Consider the following 12,047-nt stretch of genomic DNA (forward strand, 5'->3'; position numbering starts at 1 on the left):
TTTATGATGTTTCTGAAAGATGCTTGGGCTGGAACTATAGTGTGCCTTGGGGAGATGAGGTGGGGCACTAATTGAGGAGTGAATGTGTTAGCTCTTTGCCTCCTGGTGCAATGAAAAATACACACTGAGGAGGGATAGGAAGGAATGTATGTCTCTCCCTGGCAGCTAGTTATGTTTCCCTTAGGGGACCTCACAGTTTGAAAAACACTGAAACAGCAAGGGGGAGTTGCTTGCGTTCAGTTAAGAAAGAGAAAAAGAGAGAGAGGGAGAGAAAGAGAAATTGACTTCTCTGCAATTCTGCACTCCACTGTCATAGTCAATAGAACAGAGTACTGTATTAACTGATTGTCCTCCCAACACCTAATGCTTCGGAAGTACAGTATTATTCACATCTCAAACAAAAGGAAATTGAGACACAGAGATTAAATCATTTGGCGGGCGGGCCGTGGTAGGTGCGCACAGCGCATGCGCTTGGGCCGCCGCTAACGTCGGTTTTCCTCGAGCTGCAAGCGGCCGCGGGTGGTGCGTCGCTTTCTCCCAGCCGGGTCTGTTCGGTGCGCCTGCGCGCGGCCCTGGGTATCCCCTCCTGCTCAAGCGAGAGCTGCAGCCGCTTCTGTTGCTGCTGCTTCTCCCGCCAAGCGCTGAGGTGAAGGCAACGGCGGAAGAGGAAAAAGCGGAGCCTCTAGCCGCACCTTGAGGAAGCTCAGAGTGGAGCACGTGGTTCTTTCCGCCCACCTCCCTATTCTGTCTGCAGTGACTGGTCTCCAAGGGCGCAGCCAGTGAGCTTCATACGGTAGCTGAGTGGAGAATTTGAAGCTTTGAAGTTGCCCCAGCCCTCTTGTAGGAGACACCCTACTTGGAATTGGCTTGCACTTCCATCCGGTGAAGTGCCCAGATCCTGGCGTGCTAGTTTTCACAGCCATGGCAACGGTAGAGAAGAAGCCAGATTCAGAATCAGCCAAAAGACAATCAACACCCTCCACTTCAACCAATCAGAGCAAGCCTGCCCCTGTAAAACCAAACTATGCCCTGAAGTTCTCGCTGGCAGGACACAACAAAGCTGTCTCATCAGTGAAATTCAGTCCCAATGGGGAGTGGCTGGCCAGTTCTTCGGCTGATAAGCTCATAAAAATCTGGGGCGCCTATGACGGCAAATTTGAAAAAACCATATCTGGCCACAAGCTGGGAATCTCTGATGTCGCTTGGTCATCCGATTCAAACCTCCTTGTATCTGCCTCAGATGACAAAACACTCAAAATTTGGGATGTGAGCTCAGGGAAATGCTTGAAAACCCTGAAGGGGCACAGCAACTATGTTTTCTGCTGCAATTTCAACCCACAGTCCAACCTCGTCGTCTCAGGATCGTTTGATGAGAGTGTGAGGATATGGGACGTCAAAACTGGGAAGTGCCTAAAAACCCTGCCAGCCCATTCTGACCCGGTTTCAGCAGTGCATTTTAACCGTGATGGCTCCCTAATAGTGTCCAGCAGCTATGATGGCCTCTGCCGAATCTGGGATATAGCATCAGGACAGTGTTTGAAAACACTGATTGATGATGACAATCCCCCTGTGTCTTTTGTGAAGTTCTCTCCCAATGGCAAATATATTCTAGCGGCAACGTTGGACAACACTCTTAAGCTTTGGGACTACAGCAAAGGAAAGTGCCTAAAGACCTACACAGGCCACAAGAACGAGAAGTACTGCATCTTTGCCAACTTCTCCGTTACTGGTGGAAAGTGGATCGTGTCTGGTTCAGAGGACAACCTGGTTTACATTTGGAATCTCCAAACAAAAGAGACTGTGCAGAAGCTGCAAGGGCATACAGATGTTGTGATCTCTACTGCCTGCCATCCGACGGAGAACATCATTGCCTCAGCAGCTCTAGAAAACGACAAAACAATTAAACTTTGGAAGAGTGACTGTTAAAATGCTTTCAGCAACACTTCAGAGACGGCTGGGGGGGTGTGTGTCTGGAAAACATAGGGGTATTTTGTGTTCGTGCTTTTTGAAGACCCATTTGCCAGAAAACAAAGCAACCTTTGAGAAGATTCTCCTAGTCTTGGCCCAAAGAACATCTCTCTTTGGTTTGTCTCCAAACTGGGCAAATATAGGTGTTTTTTTTGGGGGGGGGGTGGTAATAAAAAGGTTCTGTTTTCTTTGACGAATTGGCAGCTTTTCCTAATGGGAAGCCATTAACTTTTCTTTCCTTGGAGAGTAAGATGGCAACTCTGTCTCCTAACAATAACCACCACCAAGTCATAAACTTAGAAAGTATCTGGATATGTTAACATTTTTGAAGAAAAAGGAAAAAAAAAGATCCAGGCCCTAGTACATAAAACTTTTAATAGAAGAGCCATGGTGGTGCATTACTAAAGGCAATTTTTTTAACATGACCAAACAAGTGTTCTTTTGCCTTGCGCCTCTTCTCATTTCCCACCCATCCAAGTTTCCAGAACCTGTGATTAAATCACACTTTCTTTGTCCTCCTGTGTAATGCACCCTGTTCATCGTGCTCTCCGATAGATGCTACTTGACAGTAAAAGTCTATTCACGCTTTTCACCCCACTCCCACCCCAAATTATCTGCTCAACCTCTGTCCTCCTAAATTCTTGCTTGTGGCTTTTTGTTTGTTTTTACTTTAAAAAAACATTTTGGCAAATTTCACAAACTCTGTGCAGTTATTTCAGTGTAAAAAACAAAACAAAAACACTTTTATCTTGGAAACCTCATTGTATGAACTTGTATTTGCTAATGGTATGGCTTTATTCTATCCTCCCTCCACATTGGTATATTCCTTTTTTACCCTTTCTTACCTCTCCTCTGCACTTATCGATATTTTACACATCAAACCTGGTTACCATATGCACAATAAAAAGGTGGGATTGGGGGCGGGGCGGGGCGGAAATCATTTGGCCAAAAGTATGCTGAAACTTTTTGGTGGATCCAAAGCAAGAACCCGGATTTCTGAGTCAGTGCCATAACCACAAGAGTTTTCATTTTGCTTTGAGTGCAACATGAACATGAAAGAGGAAGGTTATGATTTGGGCATGTTGGACCTCAGTTAGAAATGTATAGTCAGGGATAATTGGATTGTGGTGGAGAAAACTTCCTGTTTGCTGTTGAATGGCAAGAAGACAAATGATGTAATTACATGAAAGAGTTGCAAAAGTTATAATCATAAAGGGAAATGCTCCTTGTCTGGCCATGTGCACTTTCCTCATACATTTATTTCTGGAGTGGTTTTGATTTCAGTTAATTGATTAAATGGCCAGGAAAAGTAGGAATGAATTAAACATTAGCGAATGAAAGATATAAAATATAATATGCCTACCTTAAAGGATATATATTGAAGCAAATCTGCTATTCCGGCAAGTACTCTTTTTTTCTTACAAAAAAAATAAGAATATGCCATTTGCTTGCTTTGGCAAATTCCTGTCTTTTCATTCTATCTCCACCCCATTTCTAGGAATGGTGTCTCTTGTATCCCAAGCTGCATGATGTTTTTGGAAAGGTAAAATACATTTTTCATACAAATTCCATTACATACTTTGGTCAAGGGCTAACTTTTTCTACAAACAGCCAAATTGTGCGTCACACAAAATAGACTTCTTTACATACAATTCTGGCTGTGTGCTGTATGATTCACATTGTACCATGATTCTTCAGGACGTGCCATCATTCCTTTCAACTAAAATTTAGCAGACAGTACTGCTATTCATATATTTCTAAAAATGGTCTGTTACACTTATTATCATTATTTATGATAGATATAAAGCAACAACTGTGCAAAACCTCAGTTATTACCATGCCATGGTTTTAGACCGGACAGTGACAAGTATGTTCTGCAATAAAATGTTACAGTGTAGACTGCTCCTGTTCTGGGCTTCACCCAGTCAGCTTCCTTCAAGGGAAAATCCTGTGATTTTCCATCTTTACTCCCAGCATTCTGTGGTCATTGTACATAGTCACACTGGGATTTTTTTGTGGGGGTGGGGAGGTGAGGGGGAATTTTTGCCCTGTTGTTTTTTTCTGTTTGATGGAGGGGAGGGCTTTTTACAAAACTTGGGTTTCCTCCAAATATGCTGGTATCTTCCTCTTGTTTCTCAGTGACCCCACTTTGACTACAGCCCTATTGATACTCACCAGCTGTGTTCACTTTTAGAGGAGGCAATCTACCCCACCCCAGTTCTTACTTGATACCTATTTTGAACTTATTGTTACAAGAAACAATGATAACCTTCATTAAAATAGAATTTTGCAGTTCACAGTGTTTCTTCAGCGGAGATCTATGTAGCTGCACGACAGATTTTCATCATTTTATAATTTTTATAATGGCAAGAAGCCCTCTGAGCTCCCTGCCACCACATCCCCATATAGGAGTTATCCTGGGACATAAAAGAAATACATTTTACAAGCTATTCTCTTATTTTAATTACCTTTTCTACAGAAGAGCATCCTGGTATTAATATTGTAATTTTGTAACTTTTAAACAATAAATAATTATATATATATATTTTAAAAATACTATGGCAAACCACCCAAATCTCTGAGCAGTGCAAGATTCCAGGCGCTTACCCAGAATTCAGCTTCCTTGGAATGAGGGACAGCAGAGACGGTGGCGTCTTTTATGATATATGGTTTATTTATACAACATGAGCTTAGGATGAAGGGGCCCACAGCATTAACACCCCTAGAAGGTCTGGCTTCTCCCATAGCCACAAACCTTGGACTGAAGCAGAAATCAAGCATGTCTCTCCCTCACATGTTCCTGCCTGCCATCTACTTCTAGCTTCTACCGGTAGCTCTCACACACTTCCATTCTGGCTTTTGTCCTCCTAACTCCTAGTGAATTCAGGGGTGGGGGGGGGCATCCATTTGTCCTCTGGCACAGAGCAACTTCCTTTGTTACCCTAATGACCCATACTTGGGGGTCATTACCAAGAAGCTGGCCTGGCTTTTCCAACTATTAAACCCTTGCTGGATCAGAAATTAGAAAGGACTTAGGCATACAACCTACCCCACCCCCTAACTCAAAACAATACATTAGAATTATTATGTGGTACTAAAAAAGCTTTTTGAAATACAATATTTCTGTACCAGCTAATATATCTATGAAAGTAGCATGTGAGATGTGCACAGAACTCTGCTTTCTTTAGATAGTGCAGAGAGTGGTTGCCAACAAAATTGGTACTAATTTTATTATAATGATCTTCTAGTACTAATTGTACGGACAAACATTTCATCCAATTAATTGTCATGTCCCTCCTTTTTATAGTTTTTTTTAAAAAATGTCTCTTTTGTATGAAATCTAATTGAAGGTGGCCCTGTTTAAGTTTTTAATGTTTGATGCTGTATTGTTTTTAATATTTGATTGGAAGCTGCCCAGAGTGGCTGGGGAAACCCAGCCAGCTGGGCGGGGTATAAATAAAAAATTATTATTATAATTATGTGCACATCCACCAATTTATCCCCCTTCGCAAAAAGAAACCCATTTCACCATCAGCCGACTTTGTCACACTCCTACCTATTTTGCAATTCTGTGCAGCTGCATTGTTTCCCAAGCTTTCCCAATTAATCTCGTTTAAAGGTGTTACAAACCCAGCAAACATAACACCGTCTAAGACACAGCTGTGCAAAAAATAATAATTGCCATGGTTAAGAAAAATCCTAAGCCTACTCCAAAGTGCAATAAACAATCCAATAATCAAGAAATGGGAGCATGAATGTACTGTGTGAGCAGCATGCAGGGCAAAGCACACTGCACAGAGACTGCTAGGAGCAATGCAGAACATTAAAAACTCAAATGGAAGCCCAACAACAGGCATACAGTCTTAGGAGGAGGTTTATTGCATAGATGACCAGAGGAGCTCAGATATCCCGTGGCTTCCCTTTAAAAGAGGCAAGTAAACATTGCAAAACTACCAGCCTGAATTTAGCTACATTTCCTATAAGCTACCATGGCCAAGATTTTAATTAAAAGCAGGAAAGCAAGAACAGTCTCATGCCAGGTGGTCTGGCAGTAGCCCACTAGCTCTGTTTTAATGGAGAAAAATGTAAAACACAATTGTTAGATAAACTCTATACTTTCATAATAGAAGGGAGAAATTCAGGGAGGAGGGAGACATAGAATAATATATTATTACATACGGAAAGGCAACTTACCATAGAAATGTAATACACTTTTTTTTAAAAAAAAATACTATAAACTAGTAGAATTTGCAGTATCCAATCACGTCTTGTGCAGCTGCCGATGAAAAGATTTTTGCAAATAGCAATTACAGTGCCTGGCATGAGGTCTATCACTTATATGAATGTGCTATTGCAGCCTGCAATGTTTTTTATTATATCATATGTAGGTAGGAAGTCACAAACACAGCTGCACATGTTCAAAATTAGTAAATTTCCCTTTCCTCTGAAGACATCATTTTTCTATTTTTGCTTTTCTTGTGCTCCTGTGCCTTTTGGTACAACAATCATACTGCCATGTTTCTTGTTATAATTGCAAGGATTAAGAATCCCTATTTAGAATCAAAGCACCAAAGTTGGTAGGGATCTAGTAGGTCATCTAGCAGCACAATCACATTTCCTAAATCAGGGAAACCAGTAGTTTAGGCCTCCTTTTAAATGCATTTTAACAGAGGTGATGCTAGGTTCTTAAACCAAACTAAAGCAGAGCCGGTAAAAACTGAAGGTGATTCTCAACGGCCTTATCCAAAGCCCTGCCATCTTCTCTCAGGCAGGGCAGACATTAAATTGGAGAAACACTCTTCTGGGGCAAATGGGACGGAAATGGCTGGGTTAGATTAAAACCAGCTACAGAGCTGGTCTAAACCACCCATTGATTTGAGGGTGTATGTTATTGGGCCTCTCTTGATACACATTCTTTTGGTCCTACTGAAGTCCCCAGCCCATAGTTGGCTTGGGCATTGGAGATTTCCACAGCAGTGAGGAGGGGGAATCTAACACTGGATTTCCCTTTCCAGTTTTGCAGCTCTTCAGTGTCATAGATTTGGTCTATTCCAGGGGTCAGCAAACTTTTTCAGCAGGAGGCCAGTCCACTGTCCTTCAGACCTTGTGGGGGGCCGGACTATATTTTCGGGGGGGGGAGGGAGGAACGAATGAATTTCTATGCTCCACAAATAACCCAGAGATGCATTCTACTCATGTAAAAACACCAGGCAGGCCCCACAAATAACCCAAAGATGCATTTTAAATGAAAGGACACATTCTACTCATGTAAAAACGCTGATTCCTGGACCGTCCGCGGGCCAGATTTAGAAGGCGATTGGGCCAAATCCGGCCCTAGGGCAATAGTTTGCCTGTGTTGTTGTTTAGTCATTTAGTCATGTCCGACTCTTTGTGACCCCATGGACCAGAGCATGCCAAGCACTCCTACTTCCACTGCCTCCTGCAGTTTTGTTTTTGTCCATGGAGTTTTCTTGGCAGGGATACTGGAGTGGCTTGCCAGTTCCTGCTCCAGGTGGATCACATTTAGTCAAAATTCTCCACTATGACCTGTCTGTCTTGGGTGGCCCTGCATGGCATAGCTCATAGGTCCTCTGAGTTATTGAAGCCCCTTTGCCACGACAAGGCAGTGAACCATGATCTATTCTGTGTCCCCTGGAATGCCCTCCCAGGGGCCATAGGAGTGCACACTAAAAGACTCAAATTCTCATAAGCTTTGCATATGCTAATTTATATGTGCAGGTATCAGTGCTTTTTTCCTAGAAAAATAGATGCCGGTACTCATCATGTCACACTTTTTAACAACAAAAAAGAGGTGCCGGTACTGTGTGCCTGTGATTACCCCCTGGGAGCACTGGTAGGTATGAATTTAGTGATTTGAGCAAATTAAGGCAGTAGGTGACCGAGGTCTTACCAGTACTTCACTTTGCAGCATGCCCAGCCGCTCTGTAAACCAGGGGTAGGGAACCTCCACCCCGAGGGCCAAATGTGGCCGGTCAGATTTCCCCATTTGGCCCATGAGGCCATCTTGCCCAAAACACATCCACGGGTCCCATATCTGATGTCATACATGTTGCCAAGTTTCAGGAAGGCAGATGCATACCTGGCTTGGCTGTGTATGTTCCCCCTGGGTAACTCAAGCATGAAGTCTGCAAAAAGGTAATGATTGACAGGTAGGTGGTCTCACCCACCTGTCAAAGTTTACCTGCCTTTTTTTTAAAAAAGGGTAAGGAAATCTGAGGTCCAGCACAAAAGACCCACCTTCTAACAATACCCTTAGTTTTTAGGAATGAATTTTCAAAGCCTTAGGCCAGTCACTCCACTGCTAAATGCATATTAATTCTATGACTTTTTTATTCAACCCAAATCTGCCTCATATGTTAAACTTCTTATCTAGGAGGCTGCTTTAAAGACACAGGAGCAGAGCCAGTCTTAAAAACATCAGTCCTCTGGGCAATTCTAGGCATAGGGGGCAACAGAAGACAACTTCTGCCTGACAACTAGCTGGTCTCTATCTTCTTTTAATTTCCACCCAGAAATCTTAACACGTGGGATAAATCTCACCCCTTCAGAAATGCACAGTATTTTTTCCTGCACTGTCCCTGATATTTTTTGTACCACTGCTACTTTTAGGGTTTTGGATCCCCCCCCCCATCTTGTGGTAACTGAAACACAATAACAATCCTCTTATGTTCCTGACACAGATTTGTCATCAGGCACCTGCCCTGACTGCCGCTCTCAAATTACACTCTTATGTTTTTTCAGGGCGTGCTGGATCTTCTACAGACTATAATCATTAACATGAGGTGAAACTACACGGTACATTAAGCATACTTTTGGGTTTTTTTTAAGTCCTCTAGAACGCACACCCCTCTGAAGTCTGAGGAGTGTGAGGAGGAGTATGAGCAAGGGTACTTCTGGATAGACTTTTATTCTGGGGTGAGTGCTCCTCATGGGTGCAGAAGTTTTGTTTGTTTGTTTGTTTGTTTGTTTGTTTTGCAGCACCCATACAACATTGTTGGCATCAAGATGCCAGCTCGGATCCCTCCCGGTCATTAACCTGGCTTTACCCTTTTCAGGGAAAAAAATCTGCTAAATTGACAACAAAAACCCTGTAGCCAATTACCCCTTGTGACGTCTGAATAACCTGTTTACTGTCCAGAAGCACCTCAAAAGAAGGTGGTGGCTGTTCCTACCTGCTCTCTCACTTCTCTCTGCTTGCTTGTCCTTCCTCTCCCTGAGAAATGCAAAAAAAAGGTCATAGAACATGCAGCACCTCAGCCTCTCACTCCTCTATCCCTTAAATCTTCTATGATTGCTGCTTCCTGCCACCTTTGTTCTTCTGATGTTGTGATTTTGTATTTTTTTAAAAAAATTGTACTTTAATGTTTGCTTGCTCATAATAAATAGTTGGTTGACTGATCTGTCGCTCACCAGAGTTCCTCTGGGCTGTGCAGTGGTGGGAATTCAACTCTGCCAGCACCATACTACCCAAGGTGATGGCAACGAGCCTGCAGAGACTGTGCCCCTTTTTTTGCTTCCTCCCTCTGAATGGCTCTACTACTGGGCTTAGCTTTTTCTGCCCTACTGCCCAAAGGGCAACTGACCAGGGGAAGTTAGCACAGGGAAGTTAGCACTTTTGTTCTGACAGGCTTTCCCAGCTGGACAAATGGGTCTTTTGCCACAAGTTTTAGTCTTTGTTTGAAATGTATTTGTTTTTGTGTTCTTTATGTGTACCTCACCTTGAGATGGTGGTTAGAAGGTTGTTACTATTATTATTATTATTATTATTATTATTATTATTATTATTATTGTTATTATTATTGTTATTATTATTATTAGCAGCAGCAGCAGCAGCAGCAGATGTCTTCCCTAGTCCTTGCTGCCACTTCTTCCTCACCTCTTTCTGAGCATAGCTGCCAAGTTTTCCCTTTTCTCGCGAGGAAGCCTATTACGTAAGCATAAGGGAATTTCCCTTTAAAAAAGGGAGAACTTGGCAGCTATGCTTTCTGAGTGGCGTGGCAGGATTTGGTTTGCTGGGCTGAATGCCCACTGTTGTACTGCCCAGACAGGGCTTAGATAAGCAACTCTGATTGAATGAGGTGTTTGCTCCCTCGGTCCACAATCCTCTGTCCACAGAAAGAGAGTGGAGGCGGCTGCCAGCATTCTCTGTCAAGCCAGCACCATGGGCCCAAACCTTCCTTCTTGCAGTGACTAGAGAGGGCAAGCAAGAGAGTGTGGCATCGAGCCACACTGACCAAGTGCTAGGCTTGACCAAAGTTTTGGTCAAGCTACATCTTAAATTGTAAAACTCCATTTTGTCTGAGGCATCTCTCATCTTGTCTGTAAATGCAATTTTTAGAATATGCTGCTCAGGCTTATTCAAATCTCTCGATGCACACGAGGCTAGACACCTGTTGTGCTGATGTTTGGGAATTTCCCTTGGCCGGCTTGAAACTGGCTTGACCACAAGCAGGTCTAAGTTTGGGAGATATGCAAAGTGATGTCCCAGGTGCATTTGAGTAGGAATAGATGCAATGATTGGTTATTACAGCACCACCTAGTGGAGTAGGCAAAGGGTTTTTGACACGATTTCTAATTGGCTGGGGAGGTACTGCAGAGGGTGGGTTAAGGGGCAGATCTTTATTGTATGAGATTGTATTTATACTCTGAATATACAGATGTGGGTGTGCAGATAGAGAAGCCTTATTCTCCTGCAACACCATATTGATTTTGTCGACAAAACCAATAAATAGTTCTTAGAACTTAGAAACGACTGCCTGGACTTTTGTGGTCAACTGGTCTAAGTGTGTGGAGTCTTGAAACACCAAATAACAAGAGAGGCCTGCAACACTGCTCCCTTCTCTTGCTTGTATACTCTCACCCTCCCCTAGAAGGCACCACAAGTTGTGCTTCAGCAAGTTTCTTGTTCGTCTGATATTGAAGGTGGACTGTGTCATGTTCTCAGCTCCTGCTTTCAAACGTTCTATATTATTTTAAAACTAATTTTATATCCCACACTTCTCCCAGTGCAGGACTCGAGGCGGCTCACAGCATAAATTGAAACAGATGCAGCTAAAAACATACAATCAATATAATTATTATTTAAAAATAAAAATAAGTGACCCAATTTAAAAACACAGCAGCAAAACATTGAAAGTAACACATGAGCACGTACAACACTTGCCCTCATAATGTAGCAGGGGCCCAAAGGGCCACAATTAAAGTGATAATGTAAATCTCTATAAATCTTGGAATATGCTTGTACCAGAGTTATGGTAACCTGATGTTTTAAGAAACTGATGATCTAGCAAGATGCTGTTCTTTCACTAGAACAGAAGGTCAGCTAACCACCACGTTAGCGGCCAAAGGCTTGCTGGAACGAAAAAGTCCTTGCCTGCTGGGCAAAGAAAAGCAGAGAGGAGGCCAGCCTAAATCTACCCTAGAAGGGATTTCCGCTATCTGGGAGCAGCCACCAAGAAGGCCTTTTCTCCTGCCCTCACCTGGGAAGGTGGCTGGATGGGGAGAAAATAGATCCCTAGAAGGACTCATACAGGCTCATACAGGTGCATCCTTCCAGAGAGGCACCTAGTTGGCCCCTGTGAGAACAGGATGGTGGACCAGGTCAGGCAGCATCTCCTACAAGGCAAAGAAGGGGTGATGCTGCAGAGCCTCCCTGGGTTGTGAATCCTAGAAGACCTGCCCCTACCAGTGTGGAGCTCTGACTAACCCCAGCTACAAAAGCTGAAGCTGCTGAACAGTTATTTTTCCTGCGATATATATAACTTTTTCTGTATCTTTATTTTTTTAGATCTTGTAACAATTTACGTGGGAAATTTTCTGGAGTACTTTTTGACTTGTTTATTGTTCATGACTTATGTTTGAAATGATGCAAACCTTTCCTCGTTGCAAGCCGCCTTCATAGCTGCCAAGTTATCCCTTTTTTACAGGGATTTTCCCTTATGCTGAATAGGCTTCCTCGCGAGAAAAGTGAAAACTTGGCAGCTATGGCCGCCTAGGGGAGGCATGGCTGGCCAAACTTGCCCCTCCAGATGTTTTGGGACTACAACTCCCATCATCCC

At 43.1% G+C, this 12,047-nt stretch overlaps 1 protein-coding gene and 1 pseudogene across 4 annotated transcripts in view; both read left to right on the forward strand.

Annotated features, from left to right (window-relative positions):
- Positions 1 to 505: 505 nt before the first annotated feature.
- On the forward strand, positions 506 to 3,620 carry LOC118093798 (WD repeat-containing protein 5 pseudogene; annotated as a pseudogene). Its single transcript, XR_015949869.1, has one exon. The product of XR_015949869.1 is annotated as a WD repeat-containing protein 5 pseudogene (transcript).
- A 5,162-nt stretch (positions 3,621 to 8,782) lies between these two features.
- Positions 8,783 to 12,047, forward strand: part of RHBDD1 (rhomboid domain containing 1) — a 39,971-nt gene continuing 36,706 nt past the window's right edge. Inside the window, exon 1 of one of the 3 annotated variants that reach the window (XM_088669038.1) lies at positions 8,783 to 8,904. The gene's annotated coding sequence lies outside the window, so the exon portion shown is untranslated. The remainder of the gene's footprint in view (positions 8,905 to 12,047) is intronic. The other 2 variants (XM_088669033.1, XM_035132907.3) reach the window with 2 other exon arrangements.

Source organism: Zootoca vivipara, chromosome 5, assembly GCF_965207765.1.
Source record: "Zootoca vivipara chromosome 5, rZooViv2.hap1.1, whole genome shotgun sequence".
Taxonomy (NCBI): Eukaryota; Metazoa; Chordata; class Lepidosauria; order Squamata; family Lacertidae; genus Zootoca; species Zootoca vivipara.